Source organism: Mesocricetus auratus, unplaced genomic scaffold (assembly GCF_017639785.1).
Source record: "Mesocricetus auratus isolate SY011 unplaced genomic scaffold, BCM_Maur_2.0 Super-Scaffold_100676, whole genome shotgun sequence".
Classification (NCBI taxonomy): domain Eukaryota; kingdom Metazoa; phylum Chordata; class Mammalia; order Rodentia; family Cricetidae; genus Mesocricetus; species Mesocricetus auratus.
Window position 1 is genome coordinate 178,125,333 of NW_024429266.1, and position 19,574 is coordinate 178,144,906.

Below are 19,574 nucleotides of genomic sequence, written 5' to 3' on the forward strand. Positions count from 1 at the left end.
CCCCAAGGGTCTTGTCAGTGATTCCCTAGAGGTCATATTACCTCAGTCCCTTTGGACTCCATCTCCAGGACCCTGGCCATCCTGATGAGATGTGGATTGGATTCTCTGAGTTGCTGGGCATAGTGGGGAAGAGGTGAAGATCTGAGTTCCAGAAGGTCTGAGGCAGGCTGCTCTCTGCCTTCAAGGAGAGGAGAGAGGAATAGACTTGAAACTCTGGTACAGATAGAGGGTGTGGGGAGGTCTGTCCAAGAAGGATTAGTGGGCACAGACCCAGAGGCCAATCCTCTGCTTATCACCAACACTTCAGTTTCTCCAAGTATCACCCTCAGACTCTACCTTAAAGAGAGAGTTCTCCCTGGATGCAGTTGCCATGACAACACTGTTAACAAAGACTAGCTTCTGTGGAGGAGGCTGGCTCACCCAGAAGCTGAGGGTGTTGGGGAAGGGTGTGCATTCTGATGAGTGTATCTGCAGAGCCGCATTTCCCTCCCCCACTGAGGTCACCCAGATCTTGAGGACCCTCCCTGACCCCTTCTGCTTTCAGGACTCTGGTACTCAGACCCACCCAATGTGAGTGGAATGATTCCAGCTGTAGCTAGGGTACAGGGCCAGTCTCAGGAAGGCCTCCTACCTGGGGTGTGGTATATGTCTAGTCCTCACCCCAGACGCTTTCCAAGATGAGTTTGTTGTACAATCCAGACTCATAGACCATACTTTCCCTGCAGTGATTCTGTGGCCCAGCTCCTTGGGGCTTTGAGCTCTGAACAAACGTTCATTGGCTCTGATACCCCTCTCAGAGCAGGTCACAGGGTGGAATCCCTGAGCTTGTGAATGGAGCCTTGATGGGAAGATCCAATTCTCTGTCGTGAGAGCTGAGAAAGAGTTGCCCGAGGTTGGTTGTGTATATCAGCTAGGACACTGGGGAAACCAGGTTGGAGGCTTACAAAGGAACTTGGGGAGTTCCTAGGGTACTGAGATGCAGAGCAGGCAAGGGGAGTATGTCAGTTATTCATTTTATTATTGCTAATAGTAGTGGGTTTCCCCCCACCCCACCAGGATCGATGAGAGTAGAGTCTTTGGGAGAGCAGCTTATGAACATTTAGGTTTTAAGGAGAGCCTAGGTCTTCCCTACTGTCCAGGAAGTCCAGGGTCCCTCCAGATAGCTGCATTCTGAGGAAGGGCACCCTATGCTCTTAGCCCATCCTTTCTCTGGCCCTGGTGTTCCTGGGAGCCTGCTAACCCAACCAAAGTGAGGAACCTTATGATGTGCTGGGAAGGCGCCTGAGCTAAATCGTTTGTCCTGCCACGTGTAAGGGGGTGAGGAGCCTCAAAGACTTCCAGGGAGGTGTTGACAGTGGTCCAACCGGGCAGGGCTGGCCAGGCCAAGAGTGGACAGGGCAGCATAGGGTGGGAGAGAGCTTCTGCGTAGATGTCGTCTTAAGGGAAGACGCCAGCAAGCCCATGCCATCACCTGGGCCGCATCCCGAGTGACGGAGCTCTTGCAGGTGTAGGAGTGTCTGATCGGCAAGCGGCAGGCACATTAGTGAAAACTACATCAGATGGATGTGAAGACACCCCAGGGAATGGCAGACAAGGGCGGTTCTTCAGCCCATGCCTTCATCACTATCACAGCTATAAGAGCCAGAAAAACCAGGAAACAGTTGAACGTTGGTAAGATTTGAGGTCATCTAGGCAATGGGTCTAGGGAGAACAATGAAAACTGAGGAGATTCGGGATAATTAATAAAAATACAGTGAATAGTATCTTGGGAAGGCAGTCATCATGACAGTGAAGATAGGTCACCCCCTGACCCTGAGATCCCATGTTCTCTGAGGAGAAGTCCATGTTCAGGTTCCTCGTCCCAGCCCCTGTGGTGGAGAGACCAGGAACTGACAGGAGGCCTGCGGGGATGGGGGGGGGACAGCAGGTGTGCTTTCCTGAGTGTGGGATGCCCTGGCCTCTCCTGGCATCGAGTTGGAGCTGTGTCTGGAGAGTGCCCTGCCTCGTGGCATTAGAACACTAGAGACCTGAAGACTGCCTCATGACCCGCAGCAGCCATTGCAGCTCCAGGTCCCAGATGTGTCTTGAGAGGAGCCTGAGGTGAGAACTGTGAGGAACATTGTAGCAGAAGAGCCAGGAGAAGATTCCCTCAGTGAGGCCTATGTCTGGACGAGCCCTAGTCAGGCTGGAGAGTGGACACAGGAAGGAGCTGCAGGTGGTGTGGCTGGCCAGACTGGGCTGACCCTGTTCCTACTGAGGCTTTGGTGTAGCGGCATGGGCAAGGGATTGTGGGTGGACGTACAGTCTGGGAGAATATCCAGTCCTGTAGTGACGTGTGCTTAGCAGATCACCTCAACCCTCCACTTCCCTGCATCCCCCTAAACCAGCATGACTAAGAGGCTGACTGACTGGCCTAGCTCTGTCTCTGCAGCATGCACTGCAGTCCCTCCAGAGTCTGTTACGGCGTAGTTCGCATCCCTGAGGGAAGTTGTGTGTCAGACTGGTCATGGAAGATGAAGGAGTTCAGGAGGTGTCTCCTGTTGGCCTGCTGTTCATTTCAGGCCCCTGTTGAGGATGGGATCTCTTTGGCAGGGATAAAAGTGACTGTTTCACCTCAGGATTAGATAGCCCTATGCCTGCCTACTCAGATGAAGGGAACCGTTAGTCATGCCTCAGTTGTCTACGAGGCACAATCGCATTTCCATAGCTCTGAGGTCGTCTAGGACAGACATGGGACTCTATGGCAAGTGAGGACAGAGTGCTTACATCTGCCCAGGAAGTCTCTCCAGCCCGGCTCCTGGCTTTCCTTGGCTTCAGCCTTGTGCTTGTCCACGGGTGATGACCTGACCTACCAGGATATGGACAGTGGTAGAGGGTTGGGCTGAGGCCCTTGAGTCTGTCAGTTCCAGGAACCATACTCTTTCCAGGCCAGCCATGAGGCCCACCAACCCCCGTGAGAACCTAGGTAGAGTAACCCCAGCCACACCCAGACACTATTCTGTAGTGTAGAAATGATAAACGGTCAGAAGTAGCATGAGGGCTGGTACTGCAAGGGGAGAATGTGTGTCCCAGGCCTGCTTCTGGAAAGACAGGGGGCCCAGACTGTCCTGCCCATTTCAGTGTGGCACCGGGCTGGGAGTGGGAAATGGCCTCCATCCTGTCAGAGGGAAATGCGCGGTGCTGGAGGGCACCTCATCACCCTTCATCACCCACCCTCGACTTCTGGGCTCCTCCTACCCTCCCCCTCCCTCCCCTTCCCTCCCCCTCCCTTCCCCTCCCTCCCCTTCCCTCCCTCCTTCCCTCCTTTCCTTCCCCTCTTTCCCTCCCTCCTACCATTTCCAGCTTAGCCACCTTGGAGGCTCTGTCCTCCATTCTTTCTGCCCCCTCAGCTCCTGCCATGTTCTCTAATCACAGTTGACTTCAGGACCTCAGGAGCCAGGTCCAGAGCAAGTGTCAAGCTCCATATGCATGGCCTGCAGCCAGGCTGTCATATGTTCTTGGGGAACACCAACCTCCAAACAACTCTGCTCCCTTGCTCCCCGAGTCCCAAGCCACTGTCACCTTCCCTGGCCATCGGGTCCCATGGCTCTGGAAGAGGCTGTGGTCAGCTCCTAGGGAGCTGTGTCCTTCACCCCGCTTCTCTCCACTCCTGTCCCACTCCCCTCCCCTCAGACTCTCCCCACACCGCGGCCTGGCCACCCTGCACGAGAACTCTCCTGGCCAGACCCCCTTTCTGCTGACGTCCTCAGTGAATGTTTAGGTTCTCCTTGGGGGAGGACCACACCACCTTTCTCTATGCACACCACCACCCCCTGCCCCACCCGTCACCTGCTCTGAACAGCTGTCTTCACTGTCCCTGCCCCAGGACTTCAAGGCTGGTGGTTCTGGCTAGGGCGGGGTTGGGACCGAAAGCTTTACCTGTTCTCCAGGACTTGGGAATGTTGATGGTTCCCATCACTTCTCCCCAGCCTACAGATGTCTGGTCTTGCTTCCTTTTCATGTCTGGCCTCTCAACCTCGGCCTACTGGTGATATTCTGTTGTCACCTTACCACAGTATGGAGGTGGCCTGGGGAGGCAGGAACAGAAGCTTTCCTGTGGTGGAGCCCTGTCAGCCCTCGGTGACCTGCCCTGTCCTGCGTGGTGGTAGCAGAGGGTACTACGTTTGGAGGCTAGCAATCTTCAGACGGGATTAGCACTGCAAAAGCCAGGAGTGGGCAAAGCTGCACAGGTGGCCTCAAGAAAATCCTTCGATGACTCTGAGCCCCTAAGAGTGGTGAGAGGAGCTTTGTTTCCGGCTGTGAATATTAACTGTGACAGTTTACTTAGAGCCCTTGGCGTGTTTCCAGAGTGTGGCAAGCATGGTGAATTTGGAGTTGTGATGGCAGCAGCAGGAGGGGTGATGGAGTGTCGGCGGTGATGGCATTGAGGATGGAGGGCGTGACAACAGAGACGGTGGCGGTTACGCCAGGCATGCTGGTGACGGCAGTGGTGGGGTAGAAGAGACCCATGCTGGTGACAGTGCTGGTGACAGAGGTAGTGGAGGGAACAATGGCGGTTGTGATGAAGTGGTTGAGAACGGCTGCTGCTGGCGATGGCAGGGATGATGGTGGAGGTGTTGGTGATGGTGATGAGGATGGTTGTGGTAATGGAGGAGATGGAGGTGTTGGTAAGTGTAGGTAGAGTGGTGGAGGAGACAGTCGTGGTGATGGTGGGCGTGTCGGCGAGGGTGGGGGTGGAGGAGAGAGGTGGTGATGGTGTGGAGGAGACCGTGGCGGTGATGGTGGGCGTGTGAGAGGAGAATGTGATATTTACACTCTGGCAACAGAGCCATAAAAGCATTCTAATACCTTCTTGGTTTGAGGAGGGCCTCGCTAAGCAGCAGTCAAACCTGCATTTGTGATATGTGGGTGTGTCTGTGGGCGGCTGCACACTTGCCTGGCTCTGTTCCCTTCTCTCTCCCCCTTCTGCCCTGGACAGCTGCCCCCGCATACCCGTGGGGGGTCTGGGGAGCAGAGCAGGTGCAGAGCTGCAACCCTGGAAAACACAGTGGGGAGCAGGCTGACACCCCTGAGTCTCCCGGGAGCTGGGTCAGAATGGAAGAGCTGCAAAGGAAGTTTAGCCACAACTGGAGAGTGAACCACTTAGTTCCAGTCCCAATTCTGCCGGCAAAAATGTGTAAAGCATTTGGGTGAGTTTCTCTGTGCTTTTGGGGCCTCAATTTTACATCTGTGAAATGAGCCCAGGCCTCCTTGGGGTTATTAGAGTGGGACGAAATAACATCTAGGGATGAACGTTCAACGAGTCGGTGGTGCTGGGGCAGAGACTGCCCACCAGTGCAGTCTCTGAAGAGCCGCGTCCTGGGAGATGTCGTGGGACTTGGGTTGGCTGGGTCCAAGGTACCAGGCTGGCCTAGATTCAGGACTCCAGGTTTAGTTGGACTCCTCCGAAGCCCCAGGACCCCCATTAATCAGCAGTAGGAGCCCTCACAGTCCATCCATGGGGTGGGGAGCCAGAGGGTGGTGAAGCCCTGCACCCTGCACTCCGGTTCCAAAGGGGAAATAGCTCAGCATTCAGGAAGGATGTAGCAGAGCTGCCTTGGCCTGAGTTTCTTGCCTCTTGTTCCTTCTGTTGCCATGGAAACAGGCCAGTGAAGCTTCCTTCCCTATGCCTCACCCCTTGAAGCTGATGAGAGAGGCAGTCTGGAAGGAACAGGGGAGCAGAGGGAGAGGAGCCGAAGACCAGCTGATCCTTGATATTTGGGTGGGAGGATGGGGGGTGAGGGGTGGGAGGATGGGGGGTGAGGGGTGGGAGGGTAACGACTCTCCCAGGGTCTGAGTAGAGATTGGTACAAAGCCAGCATAAGCGTGCAGTCCCTTGCCCCTCCTCAGTCTACCGATCCTATGCATTTAGTAGCATTTGGAAAGTAACACGGGTCCCTGCGGTAGGGTCTCTGCCCCCAGGCTGCCCCAGCTACCCTTGTTGTGTTTTGGAAGTCCTCTGTGGACATTCCCGATCTGTACATACTGCAGGGTGTCCCTTCATTCTATGTGGTAGAGGCTCTGTTAGGGGTTATGTGCTTTGATTTCACGTTGATGTATTTTGGAGTGGCCCCTTTGTAACAGAGTGACACGAAGGTGCATTTGTCATGTTGCTGAATTTTGGCAAACCATCCACCATAACAGTTCTAAGTTGTTAGACTTTATTTCCAATATGCATGGGGCCTGTCTCTCTACTCCTTCGCGTTGCCAGTCTGATGGATGAGGTGCACCTTATTCCAGTTTTAGTTGCCATTTCTCATGTAATGAATTGGATTGGGCATCTTTTCCTGCTTATATGATCTTCCTGGAACTGGGGATAGAACGCAGTCTATGTACTTAGCACATGGGAAGATTTCAGCCGGACTGTTGGTCTTATTGGTTTGTTTTATCTAGACAGCGTCTGTCTTGCTCTGTAGTATGGGATGGTGTGGGATACAGAATCTCCTGGCCAGTCTCTCCTGAATGCTGACTGAGATCACAAGTGTGCACCACCATGGCTGGATGCCCCTTTTTTTTCTTTTTTCCTCCAAGATAGGATTTCTCTGTGTAGCCCTGGCTGTCCTGGAACCCTCTCTGTAGACCAGGTTGTCCTCAAACCCAGGGATTTGCCTGCCTCTGCCTCCAGAGTGCTGGGATTAAACATGTGCACCACCACATCCAGATATTATCAGTAAACAGGTACCTCTGGGGTTGAGTTACAAACAGAGTTTTTATTCTGTCTGTCTAGGTTTTTGCACACATTTAAATACAGGCAGCAAAACCCATTATTTCAAGCTGACTTGGATTTTAAAAACATTCATATTGGATATGAGGTCAGTGAAATTAGGTTCTGTGGGTCATAGACAGCTGCCTGCCTGTAATTTCAGAGTTCTCAAACAAACAAGAAGGTCCTCTCTGCAGATATGAAGTAACCTCATGTGCTGTTTCTTAGACTTATGACTTCCTTTCTCCACTGGACTGATCTGTCGGCAGGGCTCCAGCTTATGCTTTCCAGCTGGCTACACAGGTGCCAATGCCTCTCGCTAAGTACCTTCTCTTTTCTGACCCGTGTCGCCTTTGCCGCGTACTCAGCCTCCCATATTTGGGGTTACTTCCAAACCTTCCTGTTTGCTTCCTTGCTTTGGCTGTATATTAGTGTACTGATGCCATGTCTTAAATTGAAACTTATTCTGAGACAGGAGTCTTATTGTATAGCCCAGTCTAGTCTTGAACATTCAGCTCTCCTGCCTCAGACTCCTGAATTGTAGGAGTCACTATGCCTAGCCCAACAGGGGTAAAATTTTAGCTGGTGAGTGTGGATGTGTTAGACAGGGCTTTTATAGAGGGACAGAATCATAAGGCATGTTATATACATCATATCATAATATATATGTATACTAAAAAGGGGTTTGATGGTTGGCTAGTATAGCAGGAGCTGCGTAGTTCAGTGTGCCCACCAGAGAGGCAGAAAACTTGGCAGTTGCTCAGTCATAAAGCGAGATGTCTCCTCAGCCTCAGTGTGGGGCCGAAGGCCTGTGGAGCTGCTGGTATTTAGTTGTTAGCAGTCTGAAGAGTCCAAGAACATGGTAGAGGCACTTCCTGAGGGAGAAGTGGGGGCAGGCAGGCGACCTGAGCCACCTGTCAGAAAGTGACACCCACTTTGAGGGTGGGTGTTCCTCCCTCAGCTAATCCTTTCTGGAAATGCCCTCACAGACGTACCCAGAGCTGTGCCTCTCAGGCTGCTACAAATCCCATCAAGATGACAGAGCAGCCACCACGATGCCCTGGCCAACTTGATTCCCAATCACATTGCCTTATGTTATACTTACTGTCCAGATGAAGACAACAACATTGTAATTCCACTTAATATAATCTAGCCACCCCATGTGCGGTGGAAAGTGCATTGATTATCCCTTCATAATAGATGACAATCTCTTTAGGAATGCTTACTCTTTTAATATTCCATAGCTTACAAATTATATAGATTTAATAATACGTAAGCAGGGATCTCAACTCAATTGATGTGCACATGGCCACAGAAGAGGAGGGGAAGAAAACACAGGCCTCTTTCTGTTCAGTATGTGGGAATATGTGCTCACAACACTCTTCTCTAGTATTTAAATTTCGAATGAGATACCTCACTGACCTTTTCATATGAAATCCATGATGCTTTTAAAATTTGTATTTATTCATTCTACAAGGGTTTTGCCTACATGTATGTCTGTGTTTCATGTGCATGCTTGGTACCCATGGAGGTCAGAAGCAGATGTGAGATCCCCTGGAGTTGGAGTTACAGGCAGTTATGAGTCAACCAGGTGGGTCCTGACAACTGAACTCCAGGTCTCTGGAAGAGCGGGGAGTGCCCTTAACCACTGAGCCATATCTCCAGTCCCTACAAACACATTTTAAATAAGACAGGACAGAAATATCCATGACGATCATAATTCTCCTTTCTGTAACTGGAGCCCAGACTCCAGGCAAGCAGGGGACAAAGGTGCAGAAACAGGAAGCAAAAGCCTTGCTAGCGGCCTAGAAGGTGGTGCAGACCTTCAGTCCGCTTCCTTCCACTCCTGGCGGCTGGAGATGCATTGCCATATACCGGATGCTGGCTGAGGGCACATACAGCCTTCTGGAGAGCCTCGCTCCAGCCCCTCAAGCTGTTGCCACCCAGTTGGCACACTGACTGCATCTGGAAAAGGCCATCCCACAGATCTTGCCAGCTGCTTCAGGTTGGTGGCGACTATGACAAGACCGGAGCATTCCACAGGCATGAGCCCACTCTTGCTCTTATAATAAGTTCCTTGATCAGAAGCCGTGTGGAAAAAGACATTCTGTAACTGCGTGGATTGTAGTTTTGGTGAAAGAATTACCACCAGGAAAGGAAAAATCTATACCTGGAATAAGCGTCTGTCCCAGTAAGCACTAAGTGCTGTCTTCTAACAATGGACGTGGCACAGTGTAGTCACCGGCCACCAGTTCAGTGGCTGGTCACCCTGGAAATGGTGCCACACCAGGAGCTCAGCGTTGGTGTCTACCGTTGGCAGCATCGGTAGGCAGATCAGCCTTGGTGAATGGAAGCCCACGTGTGTTCGTGACAAAATACCTAACGAAAACAACTGAAGGAAGGGAGGGCTGATTTTGGCTTACAGTTTGGGGGTGCAGTCTGCCATCAGAGGGAAGGCGTGGCAGCCAGAGCACGAGGCCAGCGGTCACACTATGTGTGCAGTCAGGAGGCAGAGAGCCTTGAATGCCGGTGCTCAGCTCAGTTTTTCCTTTTTCAATCCAGGACTCCAGCCCATTGGGCAGGGTTCACTCACTCGGGGGTTATCCTTCTCAGCTAAGCCTTTGAAGACAATTACTCAATAGCATGTTAATATAAAATGGCACCATTTTAAAGTGATATTTCAAATTTATCCTTTGAGATTTTTATACATGTATGCAATGTACTTTGATCATATTCACCTCATTCCTCCTTCTAACTCTACCCAGATTCTCTCCCCAAATTTCCCTCCCAACTTCATGTCTCCCTTTTAATAATAGAATGACCCACTGAGTCTAATTAGTGCTTCCCATACATGTACTAGTGTGAGGCCATCCACGGGAGCATGGTCAGCTTCATGGGGACCACATCCTTGGAGAAGACTAGCTGTCTTTCCCTAGTAGCCACCAGCTGTCAATAGCTCTTCATCTAGGAGTAGGGGATTGGGTGCCCACCCCACACCCATGCTAGAATGTTAGTTCCATTGATCTTGTGCAAGTTGTGTAAGCAGGCAACTGTGGTTGCCGTGAGTTCATGTGTGCAGTGGTCCTGTCATGTTAGAAGACACTGTTTGAGTTCCTGTCCTATTTCCTTTGATAATGAATAGCAATATGAAAGTGTATGCCAAATAAACCCTCTCCTCCCCAGCTTGCTTTTTGGTCATGTTGTTTTGTCGCACCAATAGAAACCCTAACTAAGACAAATCGGTACCAAGGGTGGGGCATTATGTGACAGACCTGACCATGTTTTTTGGAGGGTTGTGAAAGGACTTTGCAACTTCGAGTTAGAAAAGCCATTGTGTGTTGAGGGCTCAGTGGGCTGTTCGGTAGGAGCTTGGAAGGTAAGAATGTTGGGAGCAGTGCAAAGGATGGAGGCCTGGCTTATGAAGTTTCAGAGGGAAATTTAAAGACTCCATCAGGGACATTTGCTATTTTGAATTAAGATTCTGGTCAGTTGCGGCTGAAGTGTCAACTGTGATTAACAAGAGAGCAACACCACCGAAGCGAAACCTTTACATTACTGGGAAAATTGATGCTGATCAACTGGAGCTGAGAAATTAGCAATTATTAAGAAGAGACCAGCATCACTGGTGAAATCTTCTGGGAAGTGTTTCCTGAAAACACAGAGAAGCTGTATGGCTAAGGTTGTATGTACCATGCCCTGGCAGCTGGGCGTGGTAATGTGTAAGAGTCACCCAGGTGGGATTGGTTTTGAAGGCATGAAGGGGTTGTGGAGAGCAGCTGAGGCTTAGCAATGTGAGAGGCCAGGAGAGGCCATTGGTGAAGGTGCAGCCTCAGTGGTATTTGAAGGCCCATGGGACGGAAGGGGTCATGCAAAGAAGTTGAGGCTTGGCAGCAGGAGAGCCTGTGAGAGGCTATTGGTGAAAGTGCAGCCCAGTTGCAACAGAAGACCCAAGCAGTTTCGGAGATGCCATCACCATGGGATGGCCACCGAGAACAGCAGCGGCCGTGGAGTGGAGCCAGCTGGAGTCTAGAAGACGAGCTGTGTGTGCTGCCGGGGGCCGAGCCAGAGAAGTAACCAATAGTGCAGAAAATCGTGAGTGGATCCCCAGACACTGGACTGTTGGAATTTTGTTTTACTTTGATTTGATTATGACCATGCCCTGATTTTTCCCTCTTGAAGTAAGAAAGTATTTGGATTATTTTTGATTTTACTGGAACCCACAGTTGACAGACTTTGAATTTTAAAAGACTTTGAATTTTGTAAGAGATTGGCTATTTTAAAGGGACTGAAATTTTAATGTGCTTGAATTTACAAAGACTGTGGGACTCTTAAAGTTATTTATGTTCTTAAAGTGAGAACTTGGGGATGAATTAGAAAGGAAGGGTTGTGGTTAATAGTGATGTGTTTGTGTGTCAAGTTGACAGGGTTGTGCTGGATGTCTTGTGTCAACTTGACATAAGCTAGAGTCCTCAGCTGAGGACATGCCTCCATGAGAGCCAGCTGTAAGGCATTTTCTCAATTAGTGATTAATGGGGAAGGGCCCAACCCAGAAAAGGATGTCAGAGTAGTTTGCAAATGATGACTGGGTCTTCATACAAAATCCCTAGGTTCTCTGCTGTGATTCACCTATGGAAGCCTGTCAAAGACTGCAGATAGCATTCCCAGATGTTGTTGACCTTTGTGAGACTCATTGGGTCTGCTGGATCAGACAGCCAAAGTGACAAAACTGCTTACACAGCAGCCTGGACCTGTGGAAGAGTCTATTCTAAGGTCCATTCAAAACTAACAGCTTTTGAAGTCACTTGATGTTTGGGCTGGAGTAGCAGATCCAAAATAAGAAATGTGCTGCTTACCAAATCCAGTGCCTGCTAAGCATTATGCTTCTTCCTTGGTGGTGGAAGGTCCTATGTCCAACAATTTTTCCTGCCTGCCCCGTGCCATGGGACTCTCAGAAGTTTTACTGTGGTACAGGTTCTTGAATTTTGCTTGGATTTATTTCCTGTCCTCTGATAAGTCCTATTAGCAACTCCAGAATGGTTGTTACCTTCTGCTCTCTTTGTCCAGTCAGCAAAGTGCCATCGGTTTACCAGCCTAGAGTGATACCTCGTGGAAGAGAAAGGTGGTCAAGATCTCAGTATACTAAGTTATGCCCCAGAGCTAGAAGATTTGCAGGTCCTTGAGATAGAACACTGGAGATATACTGACAGCATTGTTAGTTTAAAGCAGATTGCTTCCTGTGGTCCCTCTGGGTGGGCATGGAGGAAAAAGCACTTGCAAGATCAGGAGCTGCATACCAGGCAGGTATCAGGAAATCAGCCAGATGAGGATATTACATCTGGTACACACAGCACCTGCGGTTGAGGTTGTCACTCAGTTAATCTTATGATAACCACATTTGATTCATCTTCTGTCCAGACTGCCCAAGAGATAAACATGAGGGTGAAACCACTGACTCGGCATCTTTCAAGACCTTGATGGTGGCACAAATAAGGAGAGTTCGACTTTTGTCTTTTCTATTTGTTTTTTAATTAAAATTTAAATTATAACTTCTTGGTTTGTGTGTATGCCTTGCCTGCATGTATGTTTGTGTACCATAGGCATGCCTTGTGCCCAAGGAAGCCAGAAAAGGATGTCAGATCTCCTGGGACTGGAGCTACAGATGGGTTTGAGCTACTGTGTAGGTGCTGGAAATTGAACGTGGGTCCTCTGGAAGAGCAGCCATGCTCTTAACTGCCAGGCTATCTCTCTAGCCCCTTCCTTTCCTATATGTCTCTTTTGTTTCCTTGTCTTATTTCTCTAGCAAGACTTCAAGCACTATATAGAATAGACTGACCCCAGTATCTTGGTTCTGATCTTAGTGGAAATTATGAAGAGATGTTGCTGGGTTTGTCAAAGATCTTTTCTTCATCTACTAAGGTGATCATGTGGTTTCTGTATTTGATTCTGTTTGAGTGGTGGAGTTTGTTTATTGATTTGCATATGTTGATCCCTCCCTGCAACTCTGAAATTAAGCCATCTTGGTCATGGTGAATGATCTTTTTTGATACATTATTTTTTTATTTTAATTTTAGTTATTCTGCCTCTCCTTTTCTTTCTCCATGAGTGTGTGTGTGTGTGTGTGTGTGTACAGATTCATGCATACCATAGCACATGAATGAATATCAGAATCATAGCACATGAATGAATGTCAGAATCATAGCACATGAATGAATATCAGAGGAACTAGTTTGGGAGTTGCTCCTCTCCTTCCACTGTGGGTCCTGGGGGGTCGAGTCCTGGTCATCAGGCTTGTGTGGTAAGCTGTGTGCTGAGCCATCTTGGTGGTCCTTCATATGTTCTTGAATTCAGTTTGCAAGTACTTAATTGAGAATTTTCATATTTATGTTTGCTGGTGAACTTGGCCCAGACATTTAATTATTTATTTCTGTGTCTTAATCTGGTTTTGATATGAAGGGCCTGTGGCATTCCTCCAGTTTCTGTCTTATGGAATAGCTTGTGAAAGCTTGTTCTGGTTCTTTAAGGGTCTGTAGGAGTCTGCAGTGAGCCATCTGGATAGCACTGTTTTTAGCAGGGAGATTATTTTATTACTGCATCAGTTTTGTTGCTTGTTATGAGTCTATTTACATTATTTCTCTTGTCTTAGTTTTACTTTGATGGGTTATATGCACCTAGAAGTTTGCAGTTTCTTTCAGCTTTTCTAATTAAGTGGGCCAGAAGTTTTAAAGGAATATAGTTTATACTTGAATTTTCTTGGTACCTGTTGTGGTCTTGCTTTTCCTTTAGTTTTATTAATTTGCATCTTCTCTTTCTTTTTTCACCTTATATTTTGAGACAGTTTTTCTTTTTCTTCCATCCCCTCCTTCCTTCCTTCTTTTCTTTCTTTTGTCAAAAGTTTCTCTGTGTAGCCCTGGATGTCCTGGAACACACTCTATAGACCAAGCTGGCCTTGAACTCAGAGATCCACCAACTGCCTCCTGAGTGTTGGAATTAAAGGTGTGCGCCACCACCACCCATCCAGATATTCTGGATGGTGCTGAGAATGTCATAGGGGTCATCAGCATTTCTGCTTAGCATCTTGTTCAGGGAAGGGAGTTGCCAGGTCTATAGACAATGAAGCATTGATTTGCTTAGGCAACAGTGAGAGCTCAACAGTGCAGGTATGCGCACGCACGCACGCACACACACACACACATACACACACACGTGCACACACATGCACGCACACATGCACGCACACACACATACACTGACTGTACCCATTCTTCTTCCTGTTTCCATTGCTTGTTTCTCCCTTTCTTTCATGATGTGTCCTTACACTGGAGCTCCAGCTTGCCTGGAACTTACAGCTCTGGCTGACCTCAAACTTTCAGTGAGATTACTGTCTGAGCCTCCTGAATACCATGACTATAAGTGTCTGTCATCAACTGTAGTTCAGCTTTCATTTTGTGATACTCACATTGCTTTATCCAGGGTATTCTGTGGTGCTACTAAGTTCTTCATGTGGTGTTTCAACAGGATCTAGTGTATCAGGTGTGGTGGTGGTGATCACAGTGTGAGGGTCATGGAGCCCTGTTTCCTGTCCTGATGGTTTAAACCAGTGGCAAACACTTGAGTTGAGTCATGTGAAGGAGTGCAAGATGATTCCTTTGCATTCTAGCCCTTCCCCCCAAGTGTTAGGGATCCCTCCCAGAATCTTGCACAGTCTAGACAAGCACCCTCCCAATTATATATATCTCCTCAGCAAGATGGTTCCTTCCAATTCTGTCATTTCTCATTCCTTCCAAGTGCATTTGAAAATGCACTTCCTCTGTGAGTGATGTTTCTTCTTCACCAGGACTGTTTGGTTACTATGAGATCATTTTACTGGTAAGAACAGGATAAGCACCCAGTGCCTTCCAGAACACTGTCTCCTGACCCCCCAGTCTTTCCAGTTCCCATAACTCAGCGCTGTTGAGTAATCCTTGCCACCTTACCAGTCTTGCCTCATCTTTCCTGCTGGTCTTCTTGCATAGGGAGACCCAGCATGTTTGGTAGCTACACCGTGCTGTGTGTTCACTGAGGGTGGCACTATGACTGACTGTCTACTGGCACTAACATGGACTTGGAAACACCAACGTGGTCATCTTTCTTAGTTTTCTGCTGCTGTGAAAAAACACCATGATCAAGGCAACTTAATTTGGGACTCGTGGTTCCAGAGGGTTAGAGTCCATGGCCATCATAGCAGGGAACATTGCAGCAGGCAGCATGGTGCTGGAGCTGTAGCTTAGAGCCTTCCTTCATCTTGAGGACACAATGACTACAACAGAGGCAGAGAGCACTAACTGGGAGATAAACTTAAAGTGACTGCTGAACCTTGCCAAGTCAGGGTAGGACAGTCTTTAAAATTTTCCACTTCTGAGCTGGGCATTGGTGGCACATGCCTTTAATCCCAGTACTCAGGAGGCAGAAGAGGGTGGATCTCTGTGAGTTTGAGACCAGCTAGTTCCAGGACAGCCTCCAAAGCCACAGAGAAACCCTGTCTTGAAAAACAAAACAAAAAAAATTTTCCCACTTCTGAAATGGTCTGTCAGATACTTAGGCCTTAGCCAAAGTTGGTTACCCTGATGTTACTTGGGTGACTGTCCATGTAGCCTGCTGTTTCTGTCATTTCTTGCACTTTTAGGAAGTCACATGCTTGCACTTCCTGCTTACCCTAGGAATGTTATTTTCCTTCTCAGGTCTTTGAGGTTGAAGACTAGATAGTCACAGTTACTATCTTCTCTTATCTTAGCTAGAACATATTATGTACAAGACTTAGACAGCAATTGGAGTAATCTCTGTTATATGCCATCACCCTGGGACTGGACATTTAGTATGTATTTATTGCTTAATGTTGCGCTTGCTGGTTGTAGGTCTAAGTTTATGTATATTTTTACCTTTCCTTCTCCTAGACTATGCTTGCTATTTGTTATCATTGTATCTAGGTTTTGTATCTTATTTAGACAAAAGAGGAATTTCAGTGACATCTTGCTTTGCCAGTGAACTTGTGGTGGTGGCCACACTCTTTGGGCATGGTTTCAGGTTTAGATTTGACCCCTTATAAAGTAGAGGAGGGGCTGACTCGAGCTCTCTTGGGTTGTGAGGGCATTGGAAGGGCAGAGACTGCATCTTCTGGAGCAGGAAGACCGTGACGGTTATTTACTCTTATCTGTGTGATTCCTTAATAAATACCTAATTATCATTTACCTTGGGTCATATGGACTCATTTAAACCCCACCTTCATGGAGTGAGCTTTTTGAAACTTCAAAGCTTGCCCCCAGTGACACACCTCCTCCAACAAGCCTACGCCTCCTAATCCTTCCAAAACTATGCCACCAATTAGAGACAATGTGCCCAAATATATGAGTCTATAGGGCCATGGTAACTATATCTGGGCCATTATTCAATCACCAGACCACTAACTCATTTGCCCACTAATCTTGGTATTTTGAAAAGTAGCCTGATATTGAGGAAGGTTTCCCCCCAGAAAGATAGGTATCGCTGTGGCAGAAATGCTTGCACTTGTGGGAAGGTGGAGAAGGGGATGTAGGGTAGGAGGGCTACTGGGGACATGGGTTACTTTCTAGCCATCCTGTGTTTCCTGTCTACCTGTGGACATGAGCTTTCTGTGTTCTAGGACAGGTAGCTGATGGCTCGTATCCAGGGGTTGATTAAGGCTCACGATGGACACCAGAGATGTCTTGTATTACTGAGAATACAAGGGGCACTTCCTAGTCTGCAGATAGCTGCTGCTTTCAGAGTTCCAGGCACAGGACACACCAGATCTAGAGCACGGAGAGGCAGGACTTACATGAGGCCGAGGGCAGAACTGAGGTGCAGATGGGAGATGACTTTCACCCTGGAACTTTCTCAGTACACTTTCCCAGAGCCCAGGCTGAGGCCCGCAGGGAACATGGAGGGTGAGATGGCATCACTGGGACTCCAGACCCTGGCACAGCATTGTCTGTCTAGGCTTGGGGATCTGGGCTGTGCCATACCCTGCTGTGGCCTTTTGTGTCTCTTATGAGACAGGTTGATGCTTAGGCAGGTTATGGGCAATGTGTAGGCATCTCTGGCACTGCTGGCCAGCAGGACCTTCCAGGGGCAGAATCTAGACACATAAGAGCCCTCGTTTCCATCTTGATTTTATGACTTTACAGACTGGTCCTGGCTGGTACTGTGCTCACAAGACTCGTCTTTATATATTCCAGTTGGGGTGAGGCTACCCCATTGGCTTCTCACAGACTGTATTCCCTACCTGACCCACCTGTCTCTTAGGACCACCCAGCCTTTCCTGGCTCTGCTGACCAACAGTTGGGAGGCAGAAGAATGAGGCTTTCTGTGAGTCTGAGGCCAGCCTGGTCTACATAGTAAGTTCCAGGACAGCCAGAGCTACAAGATGAGACCTTGTCTCAAAACAAAACAAAAAGCTCACCTACACGTCACCCACACACATATTACAATGATGATGGTGATGAAAATTACAATTAGCATCACTGTATTCTTGGGACGCCCTTTGAGCTGTGTTCAAGTCCTCTGTGGGAGGCCAATGACTTCTTGAGGTCATTGTGCCTACTCCTGAAGTCATTCCTGTGTGCTACTCTAACACTCTGAGCTCATGGTTACCACAGCCAAGTTTCTGAGCTCATCTATTAGGTCAGACTTCTTATAATCAACATCCAGGAATTTGAGAGCCTGGGTTCTATGACCCTTAGGGACTGAGCTCAAACCTGTGTGAGGATCCAGCAGCTTGAGAAAGCAACGGTGTGCGACCAGATCAGAGGTGGCATCAAGAGACTCCTGGGTCACAGCCTGTTCTCCCTTCCTGATTTGCCTGAAGCCAGGGGGCATAGATATTTGGTAGGCTGTGCCTTGGTGGGAAGGGTAGGTTCTCGGGCATACCTGGCTGACTATGGCCTATCCACCCTGAGGCTTAAGAGGGTCATTACCTAAAGAGTGAGCCTGTCTACCAAGGGCACATGGTCCTGGGAGACTTCACCACATGGAGTGGTCACATGAGCCATGGATTGTCCCCTAGGAGGCTGCCACCTCCTAGAGCATGGAAGGTTCTTCTTACCAGTTATCTTCTTGCTAGGTGAGCCCTCCAAGCTCCCAGAGTTCTGAGTAGGTGTGGAAATTCCCAGGAGCTATGATTCTTCATAGCTGGGGGCCAGGTGTCCCAGGTTGGGTGGTGTCCGAGGTCTGTCACCTACAGCCCTGTCTAGTAGGCACCGCTCCACTCCTGCCCCGTACATTACACTCAGCACTGCCTCTCGAGCCTTTGCTTACCCATAGGAAACAGGTGCTCACTTTACATCCCCACTGGAGACATTAATGCTCTGTGCCTGGTTCTCTGCTGAGCCCAGCCTTCCAATCCCAGTCTAAGCAGCAACAGAGCCCACCTGGCATGCTCTCCTGGTCCAGCCTGAGCTAGACTCTTGAGAACCTGGCACTGTCAGTCGGGACTTTTCCATGCTCCTTCAGGTTCCAGGGCTTGAACTGACGTCCCATCAAGTGCCCACGACTCTGGGTTGTGGTCTGCCCAAGCCACACATGTCCTTGCTTCATCTGCCCAGGTTCCTTCAGCTGTGCCGTATTATACCCACCCAGACCTGCAACTGTGCCCCCAACCTCACCCCTCTGCCAGCATTTTCAGGTACAGTTCTCTACTGCTCCCATCACTGGCCTCAAGGGTTCTCCTCAAATTTTAGGGACCTCAACTCAGGACAAAGCAGGATTCTTGGCTTCAGTTCTGCAAAGAACTTGAGAACTAGCAAGTTTATGAGGCGTAATTGGAGATTTTATTAAAGATTTTTTGTTTTTGTTTTTCAAGACAGGGTTTCTCTGTGTAGCCTTGGCTGTCCTGGAATTTGCTCTGTAGACCAGGCTGGTCTGGAACTCACAGAGATCTGCCTGCCTCTTCCTCCTGAGTGCTTGGATTAGAGATGTATGCCACCATCATCTGGCTTACTAAAGATCTTTTAATATGGGCTTAAGCATGAAGATTAGAAGAAAAGTAGGTGGGTACAAGCCCTTGAGCTCATTGTTTTTGCAACGGTCATATACAGGATTTGGGTGGAGCTAAAAACTACTGTCTTATCACTGGGTGGATCCCAAGGGCATCAGACATGCTTACGCTGGGCACACAGGGCACAGGAAGGCATAGTGGGCACCTTTACTACAGGCATTATTTGGGAAAGGCATGAGGTCCTGTACAAGGTCATATACGTTCAGGCTTAAACCTGGCCATCGATATTTTAACATAAGAATCTATATGTGAGAGGAATATTAAGTTGGTGTCAGCAGCATTTATAGCGCATGCTGTGTTAAAATTCTTGCTGGCAAGAGACTTCAGCCAGATTCTGCAGTGCCAGGCTCCCGTTTCCCCTGCCATTCTGTCCCACCTCACTTCCTGATGACCCTCCCCTTGTGGCTGAGCCCCTAACTCACTCCCTTCCTGCAGGGAACCCAATCTACAGAGCCAAGGAATTTGAATTCAGTCTGGTGGTGACCTTTGGGGACATTTCCTGGAGGCAGAGAAAGGAGGAAATGACAGGGCGGAGTCCTCCCTCGCTTCTCCTCTCTTCCAGCACTCTAGTCCTCTCTGTGGCCCTGGGATCTCAGCTGGCAGGCTGTCTGCTCACCCCAGAGTGGCAGACAGAGTTGTGAGTGCACCCAGCCCATTGAAAGCTGTTCATATCTGCCCACCTTGGGGCATTTTAAGGCGGATCTCCTTGGAGGAGCCTCTGATTCCAAACCAATGGGGTAGGAGCAGGGACTAGGTGTGGGTGAGGATGTTTATTTAATGATGCCA

General features: G+C 48.9%; 1 protein-coding gene across 3 annotated transcripts in view; it reads left to right on the forward strand.

Moving 5' to 3' along the window:
* Positions 1-19,574, forward strand: part of Rasgef1a (RasGEF domain family member 1A) — a 79,778-nt gene that overhangs the window by 4,198 nt on the left and 56,006 nt on the right. Inside the window, exon 1 of one of the 3 annotated variants that reach the window (XM_013110490.3) lies at positions 4,999-5,189. The exons of the other annotated variants lie outside the window; for them this stretch is intronic. The gene's annotated coding sequence lies outside the window, so the exon portion shown is untranslated. Of the gene's footprint in view, positions 1-4,998; positions 5,190-19,574 lie in introns of those variants that run through there. 3 annotated transcript variants of the gene reach the window in all.